Source organism: Neoarius graeffei, chromosome 27 (assembly GCF_027579695.1).
Source record: "Neoarius graeffei isolate fNeoGra1 chromosome 27, fNeoGra1.pri, whole genome shotgun sequence".
NCBI lineage: Eukaryota > Metazoa > Chordata > Actinopteri > Siluriformes > Ariidae > Neoarius > Neoarius graeffei.
This window is the reverse complement of record NC_083595.1, coordinates 31,612,543-31,631,709: the sequence shown is the minus strand read 5'-3', so window position 1 is coordinate 31,631,709 and position 19,167 is coordinate 31,612,543. Positions and strand designations below refer to the sequence as shown.

General features: G+C 49.3%; 1 protein-coding gene across 9 annotated transcripts in view; it reads right to left on the bottom strand.

Annotated features, from left to right (window-relative positions):
* Positions 1-19,167, bottom strand: part of ppip5k1a (diphosphoinositol pentakisphosphate kinase 1a) — a 144,086-nt gene that overhangs the window by 32,726 nt on the left and 92,193 nt on the right. The gene's annotated exons all lie outside the window — the stretch shown is intronic.

Sequence of the window (19,167 nt, the reverse complement as noted above, 5' to 3'; positions counted from 1 at the left end):
AGCACAATGTATTTTTTTTCCTGCCATGGAGTGCACTTGTATACCGAGGAGGAAGCCATTTGCATTACAGCCGTGAATGAGGATTCAAAATGGCGGCCCACCTTGGCTCGGTTTTCCCTTTCGGGCGCTCTCGTTTTCTGTTAGAATTTGGTAAGAGAAAAAATATATATATATTATTTACCAGCTTCAGGTCGGTCCGTTTGGTGAAATACCGTGACCTTGGCCTTGAATACTGACCTCGGCCCAGACGCCTCGCTCAGTACTTTCAAGACCTCAGTCACAGTATTTCACGATACGGAACTCGCAGCTGGGAAATAACATGTATATAATTATATGGACATGAGTATTTTACTGGGAAATACACCGCTTGTATTTTTCATACGAGCTACATCCGGGACATGGAGAACCAAAACCGTGACATAATTCTCTATATGTCGCTTGTGAGGAAATCAATGAATTGTTTGTTTTGATAAATTTGCGTACTTTGTTTGTGAATGTCTATATAATAAGAAAAAAATCACATGTTGGCTTGAAGGTATGAAGTGCATCTTCTCATGTTGAAAAAATCATTTTTCATACAAAATACATTCTGGATCTGAGTGACATATTTAAATAATATTGGCTGGCACTGAGTGGTAGATCAGATATATTCCATTCAGCTAGTATGATATTGAACAAGTCAAAGACAAATTCAATATCATGCTAGCTGAATGGATTACATCTGATATACCATGAAAAAAAGCCAGCCAATATTTATTATTATTATTCATCTCATCATCTCTAGCCGCTTTATCCTGTTCTACAGGGTCGCAGGCAAGCTGGAGCCTATCCCAGCTGACTACGGGTGAAAGGCGGGGTACACCCTGGACAAGTCACCAGGTCATCACAGGGCTGACACATAGACACAGACAACCATTCACACTCACATTCACACCTACGGTCAATTTAGAGTCACCAGTTAACCTAACCTGCATGTCTTTGGACTGTGGGGGAAACCGGAGCACCCGGAGGAAACCCACACGGACACGGGGAGAACATGCAAACTCCACACAGAAAGGCCCTCGCCGGCCACGGGGCTTGAACCCGGACCTTCTTGCTGTGAGGTGACAGCGCTAACCACTACACCACCGTGCCGCCCCATTATTATTATTATTATTATAATACATACTCACACTCTTCATATCAGCATTCTCGAAATCCAATGCTAGCTTACCCACAAGTCGGTGCCATCAGCGCAGCAGTGAAGTTACCTTCCAACCGGTGCAGCGTTCATTAGTTGTGTTAGTGAATGCTAATAAAGCAATCAAGCCAAGAGAACAAGCAATGGAGAGCAAATAGCACAGGCTAACAACCTGTGCTAGAATTTCTGTCTCCAGCCTCTTTTTCAATGCACGCTCGCCACAGTATTTTTCACTCAGGCTTAATTATTCATTTCCCTCTGTAATTTAATTGGTTACTTTTACAATCAGCATTGAATAGAATAGAATAGAATAGAATAGAATGCCTTTATTGACACTATACACGTGCAATGAGATTAAAGCATCTCCAATAACAGTGCAAAACAGCGTGGAGAGAGAGAGAGAGAGAGAGAGAGAGGGCGGGGGGAAGGGGAGTGTGTAAGGGGGGTAAGGTGCACAGTCCTGAGGTGTATGTGTTGTGTTACACATTATGGAGTGAGGTATTGCTCATTGCACATATAAATTATTGCACAGAGAGAGTCACATTATAAAATAAAATAAAATATTACACATTTATGAAGTATTGCAAGGTAAGGTAGGTGCACAGACTTGGTGTGTGTGTGCTGTGTGTAAGGTGCACAGTCCTGAGGTGTATGTGCTGTGTGTAAGGTGCACAGTCCTAAGGTGTACGTGTTGTGTGTAAGGTGCACAGTCCTGAGGTGTACGTGTTGTGTGTAAGGTGCACAGTCCTAAGGTGTACGTGTTGTGTGTAAGGTGCACAGTCCTAAGGTGTACGTGTTGTGTGTAAGGTGCACAGTCCTGAGGTGTATGTGCTGTGTGTAAGGTGCACAGTCCTGAGGTGTATGTGTTGTGTGTAAGGTGCACAGTCCTGAGGTGTATGTGCTGTGTGTAAGGTGCACAGTCCTGAGGTGTGTGTGCTGTGTGTAAGGTGCACAGTCCTGAGGTGTATGTGCTGTGTGTAAGGTGCACAGTCCTGAGGTGTATGTGCTGTGTGTAAGGTGCACAGTCCTGAGGTGTAGGTGTTGTGTGTAAGGTGCACAGTCCTGAGGTGTACGTGCTGTGTGTAAGGTGCACAGTCCTGAGGTGTACGTGTTGTGTGTAAGGTGCACAGTCCTAAGGTGTACGTGTTGTGTGTAAGGTGCACAGTCCTAAGGTGTACGTGTTGTGTGTAAGGTGCACAGTCCTAAGGTGTACGTGTTGTGTGTAAGGTGCACAGTCCTGAGGTGTATGTGCTGTGTGTAAGGTGCACAGTCCTGAGGTGTATGTGTTGTGTGTAAGGTGCACAGTCCTGAGGTGTATGTGCTGTGTGTAAGGTGCACAGTCCTGAGGTGTGTGTGCTGTGTGTAAGGTGCACAGTCCTGAGGTGTGTGTGCTGTGTGTAAGGTGCACAGTCCTGAGGTGTATGTGTTGTGTGTAAGGTGCACAGTCCTGAGGTGTATGTGCTGTGCGTAAGGTGCACAGTCCTGAGGTGTATGTGTTGTGTGTAAGGTGCACAGTCCTGAGGTGTATGTGTTGTGCGTAAGGTGCACAGTCCTGAGGTGTATGTGTTGTGTGTAAGGTGCACAGTCCTGAGGTGTATGTGCTGTGCGTAAGGTGCACAGTCCTGAGGTGTATGTGTTGTGTGTAAGGTGCACAGTCCTGAGGTGTATGTGTTGTGCGTAAGGTGCACAGTCCTGAGGTGTATGTGTTGTGTGTAAGGTGCACAGTCCTGAGGTGTGTGTGCTGTGTGTAAGGTGCACAGTCCTGAGGTGTACGTGTTGTGTGTAAGGTGCACAGTCCTAAGGTGTACGTGTTGTGTGTAAGGTGCACAGTCCTAAGGTGTACGTGTTGTGTGTAAGGTGCACAGTCCTGAGGTGTATGTGCTGTGTGTAAGGTGCACAGTCCTGAGGTGTATGTATTGTGCGTAAGGTGCACAGTCCTGAGGTGTATGTGTTGTGCGTAAGGTGCACAGTCCTGAGGTGTACGTGTTGTGTGTAAGGTGCACAGTCCTAAGGTGTACGTGTTGTGTGTAAGGTGCACAGTCCTAAGGCGTACGTGTTGTGTGTAAGGTGCACAGTCCTGAGGTGTGTGTGCTGTGTGTAAGGTGCACAGTCCTGAGGTGTACGTGTTGTGTGTAAGGTGCACAGTCCTAAGGTGTACGTGTTGTGTGTAAGGTGCACAGTCCTGAGGTGTATGTGCTGTGTGTAAGGTGCACAGTCCTGAGGTGTATGTGTTGTGTGTAAGGTGCACAGTCCTGAGGTGTATGTGCTGTGTGTAAGGTGCACAGTCCTGAGGTGTGTGTGCTGTGTGTAAGGTGCAGAGTCCTGAGGTGTATGTGTTGTGTGTAAGGTGCACAGTCCTGAGGTGTATGTGTTGTGTGTAAGGTGCACAGTCCTGAGGTGTATGTGCTGTGTGTAAGGTGCACAGTCCTGAGGTGTATGTGTTGTGCGTAAGGTGCACAGTCCTGAGGTGTATGTGTTGTGTGTAAGGTGCACACTCCTGAGGTGTGTGTGCTGTGTGTAAGGTGCACAGTCCTGAGGTGTATGTGTTGTGTGTAAGGTGCACAGTCCAGAGGTGTGTGTGCTGTGTGTAAGGTGCACAGTCCTGAGGTGTATGTGTTGTGCGTAAGGTGCACAGTCCTGAGGTGTATGTGTTGTGCGTAAGGTGCACAGTCCTGAGGTGTACGTGTTGTGTGTAAGGTGCACAGTCCTGAGGTGTACGTGTTGTGTGTAAGGTGCACAGTCCTGAGGTGTATGTGTTGTGTGTAAGGTGCACAGTCCTGAGGTGTATGTGTTGTGTGTAAGGTGCACAGTCCTGAGGTGTATGTGTTGTGTGTAAGTTACACAGTCCTGAGGTGTATGTGCTGTGTGTAAGGTGCACAGTCCTAAGGTGTACGTGTCGTGTGTAAGGTGCACAGTCCTGAGGTGTACGTGTTGTGTGTAAGGTGCACAGTCCTAAGGTGCACTTGTTGTGTGTAAGGTGCACAGTCCTGAGGTGTACGTGTTGTGTGTAAGGTGCACAGTCCTAAGGTGCACTTGTTGTGTGTAAGGTGCACAGTCCTAAGGTGCACTTGTTGTGTGTAAGGTGCACAGTCCTGAGGTGTACGTGTTGTGTGTAAGGTGCACAGTCCTGAGGTGTACGTGTTGTGTGTAAGGTGCACAGTCCTAAGGTGCACTTGTTGTGTGTAAGGTGCACAGTCCTGAGGTGTATGTGCTGTGTGTAAGGTGCACAGTCCTGAGGTGTACGTGTTGTGTGTAAGGTGCACAGTCCTAAGGTGCACTTGTTGTGTGTAAGGTGCACAGTCCTGAGGTGTATGTGCTGTGTGTAAGGTGCACAGTCCTGAGGTGCACTTGTTGTGTGTAAGGTGCACAGTCCTGAGGTGTACGTGTTGTGTGTAAGGTGCACAGTCCTGAGGTGTATGTGTTGTGTGTAAGGTACACAGTCCTGAGGTGTATGTGTTGTGTGTAAGGTGCACAGTCCTGAGGTGTACGTGTTGTGTGTAAGGTGCACAGTCCTGAGGTGTATGTGTTGTGTGTAAGGTGCACAGTCCTGAGGTGTATGTGTTGTGTGTAAGGTGCACAGTCCTGAGGTGTATGTGTTGTGTGTAAGGTGCACAGTCCTGAGGTGTATGTGCTGTGTGTAAGGTGCACAGTCCTGAGGTGTATGTGCTGTGTGTAAGGTGCACAGTCCTGAGGTGTATGTGTTGTGTGTAAGGTGCACAGTCCTGAGGTGTATGTGTTGTGTGTAAGGTACACAGTCCTGAGGTGTATGTGCTGTGTGTAAGGTGCACAGTCCTGAGGTGTATGTGCTGTGTGTAAGGTGCACAGTCCTGAGGTGTATGTGTTGTGTGTAAGGTGCACAGTCCTGAGGTGTATGTGTTGTGTGTAAGGTGCACACTCCTGAGGTGTATGTGTTGTGTGTAAGGTGCACAGTCCTGAGGTGTATGTGTTGTGTGTAAGGTGCACAGTCCTGAGGTGTATGTGCTGTGTGTAAGGTGCACAGTCCTGAGGTGTATGTGTTGTGCGTAAGGTGCACAGTCCTGAGGTGTATGTGTTGTGTGTAAGGTGCACACTCCTGAGGTGTGTGTGCTGTGTGTAAGGTGCACAGTCCTGAGGTGTATGTGTTGTGTGTAAGGTGCACAGTCCAGAGGTGTGTGTGCTGTGTGTAAGGTGCACAGTCCTGAGGTGTATGTGTTGTGCGTAAGGTGCACAGTCCTGAGGTGTATGTGTTGTGCGTAAGGTGCACAGTCCTGAGGTGTATGTGTTGTGTGTAAGGTGCACAGTCCTGAGGTGTACGTGTTGTGTGTAAGGTGCACAGTCCTGAGGTGTATGTGTTGTGTGTAAGGTGCACAGTCCTGAGGTGTATGTGTTGTGTGTAAGGTGCACAGTCCTGAGGTGTATGTGTTGTGTGTAAGTTACACAGTCCTGAGGTGTATGTGCTGTGTGTAAGGTGCACAGTCCTAAGGTGTACGTGTCGTGTGTAAGGTGCACAGTCCTGAGGTGTACGTGTTGTGTGTAAGGTGCACAGTCCTAAGGTGCACTTGTTGTGTGTAAGGTGCACAGTCCTGAGGTGTACGTGTTGTGTGTAAGGTGCACAGTCCTAAGGTGCACTTGTTGTGTGTAAGGTGCACAGTCCTAAGGTGCACTTGTTGTGTGTAAGGTGCACAGTCCTGAGGTGTACGTGTTGTGTGTAAGGTGCACAGTCCTGAGGTGTACGTGTTGTGTGTAAGGTGCACAGTCCTAAGGTGCACTTGTTGTGTGTAAGGTGCACAGTCCTGAGGTGTATGTGCTGTGTGTAAGGTGCACAGTCCTGAGGTGTACGTGTTGTGTGTAAGGTGCACAGTCCTAAGGTGCACTTGTTGTGTGTAAGGTGCACAGTCCTGAGGTGTATGTGCTGTGTGTAAGGTGCACAGTCCTGAGGTGCACTTGTTGTGTGTAAGGTGCACAGTCCTGAGGTGTACGTGTTGTGTGTAAGGTGCACAGTCCTGAGGTGTATGTGTTGTGTGTAAGGTACACAGTCCTGAGGTGTACGTGTTGTGTGTAAGGTGCACAGTCCTGAGGTGTACGTGTTGTGTGTAAGGTGCACAGTCCTGAGGTGTATGTGTTGTGTGTAAGGTGCACAGTCCTGAGGTGTATGTGTTGTGTGTAAGGTGCACAGTCCTGAGGTGTATGTGTTGTGTGTAAGGTGCACAGTCCTGAGGTGTATGTGCTGTGTGTAAGGTGCACAGTCCTGAGGTGTATGTGCTGTGTGTAAGGTGCACAGTCCTGAGGTGTATGTGTTGTGTGTAAGGTGCACAGTCCTGAGGTGTATGTGTTGTGTGTAAGGTACACAGTCCTGAGGTGTATGTGCTGTGTGTAAGGTGCACAGTCCTGAGGTGTATGTGCTGTGTGTAAGGTGCACAGTCCTGAGGTGTATGTGTTGTGTGTAAGGTGCACAGTCCTGAGGTGTATGTGTTGTGTGTAAGGTGCACACTCCTGAGGTGTATGTGTTGTGTGTAAGGTGCACAGTCCTGAGGTGTATGTGCTGTGTGTAAGATGCACAGTCCTGAGGTGTATATGTTGTGTGTAAGATGCACAGTCCTGAGGTGTATATGTTGTGTGTAAGGTGCACAGTCCTGAGGTGTATGTGTTGTGTGTAAGGTGCACAGTCCTAAGGTGCACTTGTTGTGTGTAAGGTGCACAGTCCTGAGGTGTATGTGCTGTGTGTAAGGTGCACAGTCCTGAGGTGTACGTGTTGTGTGTAAGGTGCACAGTCCTGAGGTGTGTGTGCTGTGTGTAAGGTGCACAGTCCTGAGGTGTTTGTGTTGTGTATAAGGTGCACAGTCCTGAGGTGTATGGGTTGTGTATAAGGTGCACAGTCCTGAGGTGTATGTGTTGTGTGTAAGGTGCACAGTCCCGAGGTGTGTGTGCTGTGTGTAAGGTACACAGTCCTGAGGTGTGTGTGTTGTGTGTAAGGTGCACAGTCCTGAGGTGTGTGTGTTGTGTGTAAGGTGCACAGTCCTGAGGTGTATGTGCTGTGTGTAAGGTGCACAGTCCTGAGGTGTGTGTGCTGTGTGTAAGGTGCACAGTCCTGAGGTGTGTGTGCTGTGTGTAAGGTACACAGTCCTGAGGTGTTTGTGTTGTGTATAAGGTGCACAGTCCTGAGGTGTATGTGTTGTGTATAAGGTGCACAGTCCTGAGGTGTATGTGTTGTGTGTAAGGTGCACAGTCCTGAGGTGTGTGTGCTGTGTGTAAGGTACACAGTCCTGAGGTGTGTGTGCTGTGTGTAAGGTGCACAGTCCTGAGGTGTATGTGTTGTGTGTAAGGTGCACAGTCCTGAGGTGTATGTGCTGTGTGTAAGGTGCACAGTCCTGAGGTGTATGTGCTGTGTGTAAGGTGCACAGTCCTGAGGTGTATGTGTTGTGTGTAAGGTGCACAGTCCTGAGGTGTATGTGTTGTGTGTAAGGTACACAGTCCTGAGGTGTATGTGCTGTGTGTAAGGTGCACAGTCCTGAGGTGTATGTGCTGTGTGTAAGGTGCACAGTCCTGAGGTGCACTTGTTGTGTGTAAGGTGCACAGTCCTGAGGTGTACGTGTTGTGTGTAAGGTGCACAGTCCTGAGGTGTATGTGTTGTGTGTAAGGTACACAGTCCTGAGGTGTATGTGCTGTGTGTAAGGTGCACAGTCCTGAGGTGCACTTGTTGTGTGTAAGGTGCACAGTCCTGAGGTGTACGTGTTGTGTGTAAGGTGCACAGTCCTGAGGTGTATGTGTTGTGTGTAAGGTACACAGTCCTGAGGTGTATGTGCTGTGTGTAAGGTGCACAGTCCTAAGGTGTACGTGTCGTGTGTAAGGTGCACAGTCCTGAGGTGTACGTGTTGTGTGTAAGGTGCACAGTCCTAAGGTGCACTTGTTGTGTGTAAGGTGCACAGTCCTGAGGTGTATGTGCTGTGTGTAAGGTGCACAGTCCTGAGGTGTACGTGTTGTGTGTAAGGTGCACAGTCCTGAGGTGTGTGTGCTGTGTGTAAGGTGCACAGTCCTGAGGTGTTTGTGTTGTGTATAAGGTGCACAGTCCTGAGGTGTATGTGTTGTGTATAAGGTGCACAGTCCTGAGGTGTATGTGTTGTGTGTAAGGTGCACAGTCCTGAGGTGTGTGTGCTGTGTGTAAGGTACACAGTCCTGAGGTGTGTGTGTTGTGTGTAAGGTGCACAGTCCTGAGGTGTGTGTGTTGTGTGTAAGGTGCACAGTCCTGAGGTGTATGTGCTGTGTGTAAGGTGCACAGTCCTGAGGTGTGTGTGCTGTGTGTAAGGTGCACAGTCCTGAGGTGTGTGTGCTGTGTGTAAGGTGCACAGTCCTGAGGTGTGTGTGCTGTGTGTAAGGTGCACAGTCCTGAGGTGTGTGTGCTGTGGGTAAGGTGCACAGTCCTGAGGTGTGTGTGTTGTGTGTAAGGTGCACAGTCCTGAGGTGTGTGTGCTGTGTGTAAGGTACACAGTCCTGAGGTGTTTGTGTTGTGTATAAGGTGCACAGTCCTGAGGTGTATGTGTTGTGTGTAAGGTGCACAGTCCTGAGGTGTATGTGTTGTGCGTAAGGTGCACAGTCCTGAGGTGTATGTGTTGTGTGTAAGGTGCACAGTCCTGAGGTGTATGTGCTGTGCGTAAGGTGCACAGTCCTGAGGTGTATGTGTTGTGTGTAAGGTGCACAGTCCTGAGGTGTATGTGTTGTGCGTAAGGTGCACAGTCCTGAGGTGTATGTGTTGTGTGTAAGGTGCACAGTCCTGAGGTGTGTGTGCTGTGTGTAAGGTGCACAGTCCTGAGGTGTACGTGTTGTGTGTAAGGTGCACAGTCCTAAGGTGTACGTGTTGTGTGTAAGGTGCACAGTCCTAAGGTGTACGTGTTGTGTGTAAGGTGCACAGTCCTGAGGTGTATGTGCTGTGTGTAAGGTGCACAGTCCTGAGGTGTATGTATTGTGCGTAAGGTGCACAGTCCTGAGGTGTATGTGTTGTGCGTAAGGTGCACAGTCCTGAGGTGTACGTGTTGTGTGTAAGGTGCACAGTCCTAAGGTGTACGTGTTGTGTGTAAGGTGCACAGTCCTAAGGTGTACGTGTTGTGTGTAAGGTGCACAGTCCTGAGGTGTGTGTGCTGTGTGTAAGGTGCACAGTCCTGAGGTGTACGTGTTGTGTGTAAGGTGCACAGTCCTAAGGTGTACGTGTTGTGTGTAAGGTGCACAGTCCTGAGGTGTATGTGCTGTGTGTAAGGTGCACAGTCCTGAGGTGTATGTGTTGTGTGTAAGGTGCACAGTCCTGAGGTGTATGTGCTGTGTGTAAGGTGCACAGTCCTGAGGTGTGTGTGCTGTGTGTAAGGTGCAGAGTCCTGAGGTGTATGTGTTGTGTGTAAGGTGCACAGTCCTGAGGTGTATGTGTTGTGTGTAAGGTGCACAGTCCTGAGGTGTATGTGCTGTGTGTAAGGTGCACAGTCCTGAGGTGTATGTGTTGTGCGTAAGGTGCACAGTCCTGAGGTGTATGTGTTGTGTGTAAGGTGCACACTCCTGAGGTGTGTGTGCTGTGTGTAAGGTGCACAGTCCTGAGGTGTATGTGTTGTGTGTAAGGTGCACAGTCCAGAGGTGTGTGTGCTGTGTGTAAGGTGCACAGTCCTGAGGTGTATGTGTTGTGCGTAAGGTGCACAGTCCTGAGGTGTATGTGTTGTGCGTAAGGTGCACAGTCCTGAGGTGTATGTGTTGTGTGTAAGGTGCACAGTCCTGAGGTGTATGTGTTGTGTGTAAGTTACACAGTCCTGAGGTGTATGTGCTGTGTGTAAGGTGCACAGTCCTAAGGTGTACGTGTCGTGTGTAAGGTGCACAGTCCTGAGGTGTACGTGTTGTGTGTAAGGTGCACAGTCCTAAGGTGCACTTGTTGTGTGTAAGGTGCACAGTCCTGAGGTGTACGTGTTGTGTGTAAGGTGCACAGTCCTAAGGTGCACTTGTTGTGTGTAAGGTGCACAGTCCTAAGGTGCACTTGTTGTGTGTAAGGTGCACAGTCCTGAGGTGTACGTGTTGTGTGTAAGGTGCACAGTCCTGAGGTGTACGTGTTGTGTGTAAGGTGCACAGTCCTAAGGTGCACTTGTTGTGTGTAAGGTGCACAGTCCTGAGGTGTATGTGCTGTGTGTAAGGTGCACAGTCCTGAGGTGTACGTGTTGTGTGTAAGGTGCACAGTCCTAAGGTGCACTTGTTGTGTGTAAGGTGCACAGTCCTGAGGTGTATGTGCTGTGTGTAAGGTGCACAGTCCTGAGGTGCACTTGTTGTGTGTAAGGTGCACAGTCCTGAGGTGTACGTGTTGTGTGTAAGGTGCACAGTCCTGAGGTGTATGTGTTGTGTGTAAGGTACACAGTCCTGAGGTGTATGTGTTGTGTGTAAGGTGCACAGTCCTGAGGTGTACGTGTTGTGTGTAAGGTGCACAGTCCTGAGGTGTATGTGTTGTGTGTAAGGTGCACAGTCCTGAGGTGTATGTGTTGTGTGTAAGGTGCACAGTCCTGAGGTGTATGTGTTGTGTGTAAGGTGCACAGTCCTGAGGTGTATGTGCTGTGTGTAAGGTGCACAGTCCTGAGGTGTATGTGCTGTGTGTAAGGTGCACAGTCCTGAGGTGTATGTGCTGTGTGTAAGGTGCACAGTCCTGAGGTGTATGTGCTGTGTGTAAGGTGCACAGTCCTGAGGTGTATGTGTTGTGTGTAAGGTGCACAGTCCTGAGGTGTATGTGTTGTGTGTAAGGTACACAGTCCTGAGGTGTATGTGCTGTGTGTAAGGTGCACAGTCCTGAGGTGTATGTGCTGTGTGTAAGGTGCACAGTCCTGAGGTGTATGTGTTGTGTGTAAGGTGCACAGTCCTGAGGTGTATGTGTTGTGTGTAAGGTGCACACTCCTGAGGTGTATGTGTTGTGTGTAAGGTGCACAGTCCTGAGGTGTATGTGCTGTGTGTAAGATGCACAGTCCTGAGGTGTATATGTTGTGTGTAAGATGCACAGTCCTGAGGTGTATATGTTGTGTGTAAGGTGCACAGTCCTGAGGTGTATGTGTTGTGTGTAAGGTGCACAGTCCTAAGGTGCACTTGTTGTGTGTAAGGTGCACAGTCCTGAGGTGTATGTGCTGTGTGTAAGGTGCACAGTCCTGAGGTGTACGTGTTGTGTGTAAGGTGCACAGTCCTGAGGTGTGTGTGCTGTGTGTAAGGTGCACAGTCCTGAGGTGTTTGTGTTGTGTATAAGGTGCACAGTCCTGAGGTGTATGGGTTGTGTATAAGGTGCACAGTCCTGAGGTGTATGTGTTGTGTGTAAGGTGCACAGTCCCGAGGTGTGTGTGCTGTGTGTAAGGTACACAGTCCTGAGGTGTGTGTGTTGTGTGTAAGGTGCACAGTCCTGAGGTGTGTGTGTTGTGTGTAAGGTGCACAGTCCTGAGGTGTATGTGCTGTGTGTAAGGTGCACAGTCCTGAGGTGTGTGTGCTGTGTGTAAGGTGCACAGTCCTGAGGTGTGTGTGCTGTGTGTAAGGTACACAGTCCTGAGGTGTTTGTGTTGTGTATAAGGTGCACAGTCCTGAGGTGTATGTGTTGTGTATAAGGTGCACAGTCCTGAGGTGTATGTGTTGTGTGTAAGGTGCACAGTCCTGAGGTGTGTGTGCTGTGTGTAAGGTACACAGTCCTGAGGTGTGTGTGCTGTGTGTAAGGTGCACAGTCCTGAGGTGTATGTGTTGTGTGTAAGGTGCACAGTCCTGAGGTGTATGTGCTGTGTGTAAGGTGCACAGTCCTGAGGTGTATGTGCTGTGTGTAAGGTGCACAGTCCTGAGGTGTATGTGTTGTGTGTAAGGTGCACAGTCCTGAGGTGTATGTGTTGTGTGTAAGGTACACAGTCCTGAGGTGTATGTGCTGTGTGTAAGGTGCACAGTCCTGAGGTGTATGTGCTGTGTGTAAGGTGCACAGTCCTGAGGTGCACTTGTTGTGTGTAAGGTGCACAGTCCTGAGGTGTACGTGTTGTGTGTAAGGTGCACAGTCCTGAGGTGTATGTGTTGTGTGTAAGGTACACAGTCCTGAGGTGTATGTGCTGTGTGTAAGGTGCACAGTCCTGAGGTGCACTTGTTGTGTGTAAGGTGCACAGTCCTGAGGTGTACGTGTTGTGTGTAAGGTGCACAGTCCTGAGGTGTATGTGTTGTGTGTAAGGTACACAGTCCTGAGGTGTATGTGCTGTGTGTAAGGTGCACAGTCCTAAGGTGTACGTGTCGTGTGTAAGGTGCACAGTCCTGAGGTGTACGTGTTGTGTGTAAGGTGCACAGTCCTAAGGTGCACTTGTTGTGTGTAAGGTGCACAGTCCTGAGGTGTATGTGCTGTGTGTAAGGTGCACAGTCCTGAGGTGTACGTGTTGTGTGTAAGGTGCACAGTCCTGAGGTGTGTGTGCTGTGTGTAAGGTGCACAGTCCTGAGGTGTTTGTGTTGTGTATAAGGTGCACAGTCCTGAGGTGTATGTGTTGTGTATAAGGTGCACAGTCCTGAGGTGTATGTGTTGTGTGTAAGGTGCACAGTCCTGAGGTGTGTGTGCTGTGTGTAAGGTACACAGTCCTGAGGTGTGTGTGTTGTGTGTAAGGTGCACAGTCCTGAGGTGTGTGTGTTGTGTGTAAGGTGCACAGTCCTGAGGTGTATGTGCTGTGTGTAAGGTGCACAGTCCTGAGGTGTGTGTGCTGTGTGTAAGGTGCACAGTCCTGAGGTGTGTGTGCTGTGTGTAAGGTGCACAGTCCTGAGGTGTGTGTGCTGTGTGTAAGGTGCACAGTCCTGAGGTGTGTGTGCTGTGGGTAAGGTGCACAGTCCTGAGGTGTGTGTGTTGTGTGTAAGGTGCACAGTCCTGAGGTGTGTGTGCTGTGTGTAAGGTACACAGTCCTGAGGTGTTTGTGTTGTGTATAAGGTGCACAGTCCTGAGGTGGATGTGTTGTGTATAAGGTGCACAGTCCTGAGGTGTATGTGTTGTGTGTAAGGTGCACAGTCCTGAGGTGTGTGTGCTGTGTGTAAGGTGCACAGTCCTGAGGTGTATGTGTTGTGTGTAAGGTGCACAGTCCTGAGGTGTATGTGTTGTGTGTAAGGTGCACAGTCCTGAGGTGTATGTGCTGTGTGTAAGGTGCACAGTCCTGAGGTGTATGTGCTGTGTGTAAGGTGCACAGTCCTGAGGTGTATGTGTTGTGTGTAAGGTGCACAGTCCTGAGGTGTATGTGTTGTGTGTAAGGTGCACACTCCTGAGGTGTATGTGTTGTGTGTAAGGTGCACAGTCCTGAGGTGTATGTGCTGTGTGTAAGATGCACAGTCCTGAGGTGTATATGTTGTGTGTAAGATGCACAGTCCTGAGGTGTATATGTTGTGTGTAAGGTGCACAGTCCTGAGGTGTATGTGTTGTGTGTAAGGTGCACACTCCTGAGGTGTATGTGTTGTGTGTAAGGTGCACAGTCCTGAGGTGTATGTGCTGTGTGTAAGATGCACAGTCCTGAGGTGTATATGTTGTGTGTAAGGTGCACAGTCCTGAGGTGTATGTGTTGTGTGTAAGGTGCACACTCCTGAGGTGTATGTGTTGTGTGTAAGGTGCACAGTCCTGAGGTGTATGTGCTGTGTGTAAGATGCACAGTCCTGAGGTGTATGTGTTGTGTGTAAGGTACACAGTCCTGAGGTGTATGTGCTGTGTGTAAGGTGCACAGTCCTGAGGTGTATGTGCTGTGTGTAAGGTGCACAGTCCTGAGGTGTGTGTGCTGTGTATAAGGTGCACAGTCCTGAGGTGTATGTGTTGTGTGTAAGGTGCACACTCCTGAGGTGTATGTGTTGTGTGTAAGGTGCACACTCCTGAGGTGTATGTGTTGTGTGTAAGGTGCACAGTCCTGAGGTGTATGTGTTGTGTGTAAGATGCACAGTCCTGAGGTGTATATGTTGTGTGTAAGGTGCACAGTCCTGAGGTGTATGTGTTGTGTGTAAGGTGCACAGTCCTGAGGTGTATATGTTGTGTGTAAGGTGCACAGTCCTGAGGTGTATGTGCTGTGTGTAAGATGCACAGTCCTGAGGTGTATGTGTTGTGTGTAAGGTGCACAGTCCTGAGGTGTATGTGCTGTGTGTAAGGTGCACAGTCCTGAGGTGTATGTGCTGTGTGTAAGATGCACAGTCCTGAGGTGTATATGTTGTGTGTAAGATGCACAGTCCTGAGGTGTATATGTTGTGTGTAAGGTGCACAGTCCTGAGGTGTATGTGTTGTGTGTAAGGTGCACACTCCTGAGGTGTATGTGTTGTGTGTAAGGTGCACAGTCCTGAGGTGTATGTGTTGTGTGTAAGATGCACAGTCCTGAGGTGTATGTGTTGTGTGTAAGGTGCACAGTCCTGAGGTGTATGTGTTGTGTGTAAGGTGCACACTCCTGAGGTGTATGTGTTGTGTGTAAGGTGCACAGTCCTGAGGTGTATGTGCTGTGTGTAAGATGCACAGTCCTGAGGTGTATATGTTGTGTGTAAGATGCACAGTCCTGAGGTGTATATGTTGTGTGTAAGGTGCACAGTCCTGAGGTGTATATGTTGTGTGTAAGGTGCACACTCCTGAGGTGTATGTGTTGTGTGTAAGGTGCACACTCCTGAGGTGTATGTGTTGTGTGTAAGGTGCACAGTCCTGAGGTGTATGTGTTGTGCGTAAGGCGCACAGTCCTGAGGTGTACGTGTTGTGTGTAAGGTGCACAGTCCTGAGGTGTACGTGTTGTGTGTAAGGTGCACAGTCCTGAGGTGTATGTGTTGTGTGTAAGGTGCACAGTCCTGAGGTGTATGTGCTGTGTGTAAGGTGCACAGTCCTGAGGTGTATGTGTTGTGTGTAAGGTGCACAGTCCTGAGGTGTATGTGTTGTGTGTAAGTTACACAGTCCTGAGGTGTATGTGCTGTGTGTAAGGTGCACAGTCCTAAGGTGTACGTGTCGTGTGTAAGGTGCACAGTCCTGAGGTGTACGTGTTGTGTGTAAGGTGCACAGTCCTAAGGTGCACTTGTTGTGTGTAAGGTGCACAGTCCTGAGGTGTATGTGCTGTGTGTAAGGTGCACAGTCCTGAGGTGTACGTGTTGTGTGTAAGGTGCACAGTCCTGAGGTGTACGTGTTGTGTGTAAGGTGCACAGTCCTAAGGTGCACTTGTTGTGTGTAAGGTGCACAGTCCTGAGGTGTATGTGCTGTGTGTAAGGTGCACAGTCCTGAGGTGCACTTGTTGTGTGTAAGGTGCACAGTCCTGAGGTGTATGTGCTGTGTGTAAGGTGCACAGTCCTGAGGTGTATGTGCTGTGTGTAAGGTACACAGTCCTGAGGTGTATGTGTTGTGTGTAAGGTACACAGTCCTGAGGTGCACTTGTTGTGTGTAAGGTGCACAGTCCTGAGGTGTATGTGCTGTGTGTAAGGTGCACAGTCCTGAGGTGTATGTGTTGTGTGTAAGGTGCACAGTCCTGAGGTGCACTTGTTGTGTGTAAGGTGCACAGTCCTGAGGTGTATGTGCTGTGTGTAAGGTGCACAGTCCTGAGGTGTATGTGTTGTGTGTAAGGTGCACAGTCCTGAGGTGTATGTGTTGTGTGTAAGGTACACAGTCCTGAGGTGTATGTGCTGTGTGTAAGGTGCACAGTCCTGAGGTGCACTTGTTGTGTGTAAGGTGCACAGTCCTGAGGTGTACGTGTTGTGTGTAAGGTGCACAGTCCTGAGGTGTATGTGTTGTGTGTAAGGTACACAGTCCTGAGGTGTATGTGCTGTGTGTAAGGTGCACAGTCCTAAGGTGTACGTGTCGTGTGTAAGGTGCACAGTCCTGAGGTGTACGTGTTGTGTGTAAGGTGCACAGTCCTAAGGTGCACTTGTTGTGTGTAAGGTGCACAGTCCTGAGGTGTATGTGCTGTGTGTAAGGTGCACAGTCCTGAGGTGTGTGTGCTGTGTGTAAGGTGCACAGTCCTGAGGTGTTTGTGTTGTGTATAAGGTGCACAGTCCTGAGGTGTATGTGTTGTGTATAAGGTGCACAGTCCTGAGGTGTATGTGTTGTGTGTAAGGTGCACAGTCCTGAGGTGTGTGTGCTGTGTGTAAGGTACACAGTCCTGAGGTGTGTGTGTTGTGTGTAAGGTGCACAGTCCTGAGGTGTGTGTGTTGTGTGTAAGGTGCACAGTCCTGAGGTGTATGTGCTGTGTGTAAGGTGCACAGTCCTGAGGTGTGTGTGCTGTGTGTAAGGTGCACAGTCCTGAGGTGTGTGTGTTGTGTGTAAGGTGCACAGTCCTGAGGTGTGTGTGCTGTGTGTAAGGTACACAGTCCTGAGGTGCACTTGTTGTGTGTAAGGTGCACAGTCCTGAGGTGTACGTGTTGTGTGTAAGGTGCACAGTCCTGAGGTGTATGTGTTGTGTGTAAGGTACACAGTCCTGAGGTGTATGTGCTGTGTGTAAGGTGCACAGTCCTGAGGTGCACTTGTTGTGTGTAAGGTGCACAGTCCTGAGGTGTACGTGTTGTGTGTAAGGTGCACAGTCCTGAGGTGTATGTGTTGTGTGTAAGGTACACAGTCCTGAGGTGTATGTGCTGTGTGTAAGGTGCACAGTCCTAAGGTGTACGTGTCGTGTGTAAGGTGCACAGTCCTGAGGTGTACGTGTTGTGTGTAAGGTGCACAGTCCTAAGGTGCACTTGTTGTGTGTAAGGTGCACAGTCCTGAGGTGTATGTGCTGTGTGTAAGGTGCACAGTCCTGAGGTGTACGTGTTGTGTGTAAGGTGCACAGTCCTGAGGTGTGTGTGCTGTGTGTAAGGTGCACAGTCCTGAGGTGTTTGTGTTGTGTATAAGGTGCACAGTCCTGAGGTGTATGTGTTGTGTATAAGGTGCACAGTCCTGAGGTATATGTGTTGTGTGTAAGGTGCACAGTCCTGAGGTGTGTGTGCTGTGTGTAAGGTACACAGTCCTGAGGTGTGTGTGTTGTGTGTAAGGTGCACAGTCCTGAGGTGTACGTGTTGTGTGTAAGGTGCACAGTCCTGAGGTGTGTGTGCTGTGTGTAAGGTGCACAGTCCTGAGGTGTTTGTGTTGTGTATAAGGTGCACAGTCCTGAGGTGTATGTGTTGTGTATAAGGTGCACAGTCCTGAGGTGTATGTGTTGTGTGTAAGGTGCACAGTCCTGAGGTGTATGTGTTGTGTGTAAGGTGCACAGTCCTGAGGTGTGTGTGCTGTGTGTAAGGTACACAGTCCTGAGGTGTGTGTGTTGTGTGTAAGGTGCACAGTCCTGAGGTGTGTGTGCTGTGTGTAAGGTACACAGTCCTGAGGTGTGTGTGTTGTGTGTAAGGTGCACAGTCCTGAGGTGTGTGTGTTGTGTGTAAGGTGCACAGTCCTGAGGTGTATGTGCTGTGTGTAAGGTGCACAGTCCTGAGGTGTGTGTGCTGTGTGTAAGGTGCACAGTCCTGAGGTGTGTGTGCTGTGTGTAAGGTGCACAGTCCTGAGGTGTGTGTGCTGTGTGTAAGGTGCACAGTCCTGAGGTGTGTGTGTTGTGTGTAAGGTGCACAGTCCTGAGGTGTGTGTGCTGTGTGTAAGGTACACAGTCCTGAGGTGTTTGTGTTGTGTATAAGGTGCACAGTCCTGAGGTGTATGTGTTGTGTATAAGGTGCACAGTCCTGAGGTGTACGTGTTGTGTGTAAGGTGCACAGTCCTGAGGTGTGTGTGCTGTGTGTAAGGTACACAGTCCTGAGGTGTGTGTGCTGTGTGTAAGGTGCACAGTCCTGAGGTGTATGTGTTGTGTGTAAGGTGCACAGTCCTGAGGTGTATGTGCTGTGTGTAAGGTGCACAGTCCTGAGGTGTATGTGCTGTGTGTAAGGTGCACAGTCCTGAGGTGTATGTGTTGTGTGTAAGGTGCACAGTCCTGAGGTGTATGTGTTGTGTGTAAGGTACACAGTCCTGAGGTGTATGTGCTGTGTGTAAGGTGCACAGTCCTGAGGTGTATGTGCTGTGTGTAAGGTGCACAGTCCTGAGGTGCACTTGTTGTGTGTAAGGTGCACAGTCCTGAGGTGTACGTGTTGTGTGTAAGGTGCACAGTCCTGAGGTGTATGTGTTGTGTGTAAGGTACACAGTCCTGAGGTGTATGTGCTGTGTGTAAGGTGCACAGTCCTGAGGTGCACTTGTTGTGTGTAAGGTGCACAGTCCTGAGGTGTATGTGCTGTGTGTAAGGTGCACAGTCCTGAGGTGTACGTGTTGTGTGTAAGGTGCACAGTCCTAAGGTGCACTTGTTGTGTGTAAGGTGCACAGTCCTGAGGTGTATGTGCTGTGTGTAAGGTGCACAGTCCTGAGGTGTACGTGTTGTGTGTAAGGTGCACAGTCCTGAGGTGTGTGTGCTGTGTGTAAGGTGCACAGTCCTGAGGTGTTTGTGTTGTGTATAAGGTGCACAGTCCTGAGGTGTATGTGTTGTGTGTAAGGTGCACAGTCCTGAGGTGTACGTGTTGTGTGTAAGGTGCACAGTCCTGAGGTGTATGTGTTGTGTGTAAGGTACACAGTCCTGAGGTGTATGTGCTGTGTGTAAGGTGCACAGTCCTGAGGTGTATGTGTTGTGTGTAAGGTACACAGTCCTGAGGTGTATGTGCTGTGTGTAAGGTGCACAGTCCTGAGGTGTATGTGCTGTGTGTAAGGTGCACAGTCCTGAGGTGTATGTGTTGTGTGTAAGGTGCACAGTCCTGAGGTGTATGTGTTGTGTGTAAGGTGCACACTCCTGAGGTGTATGTGTTGTGTGTAAGGTGCACAGTCCTGAGGTGTATGTGCTAGGTGTATGTGCTGTGTGTAAGATGCACAGTCCTGAGGTGTATATGTTGTGGGTAAGATGCACAGTCCTGAGGTGTATATGTTGTGTGTAAGGTGCACAGTCCTGAGGTGTATGTGTTGTGTGTAAGGTGCACAGTCCTGAGGTGTATGTGCTGTGTGTAAGATGCACAGTCCTGAGGTGTATATGTTGTGTGTAAGGTGCACAGTCCTGAGGTGTATGTGTTGTGTGTAAGGTGCACACTCCTGAGGT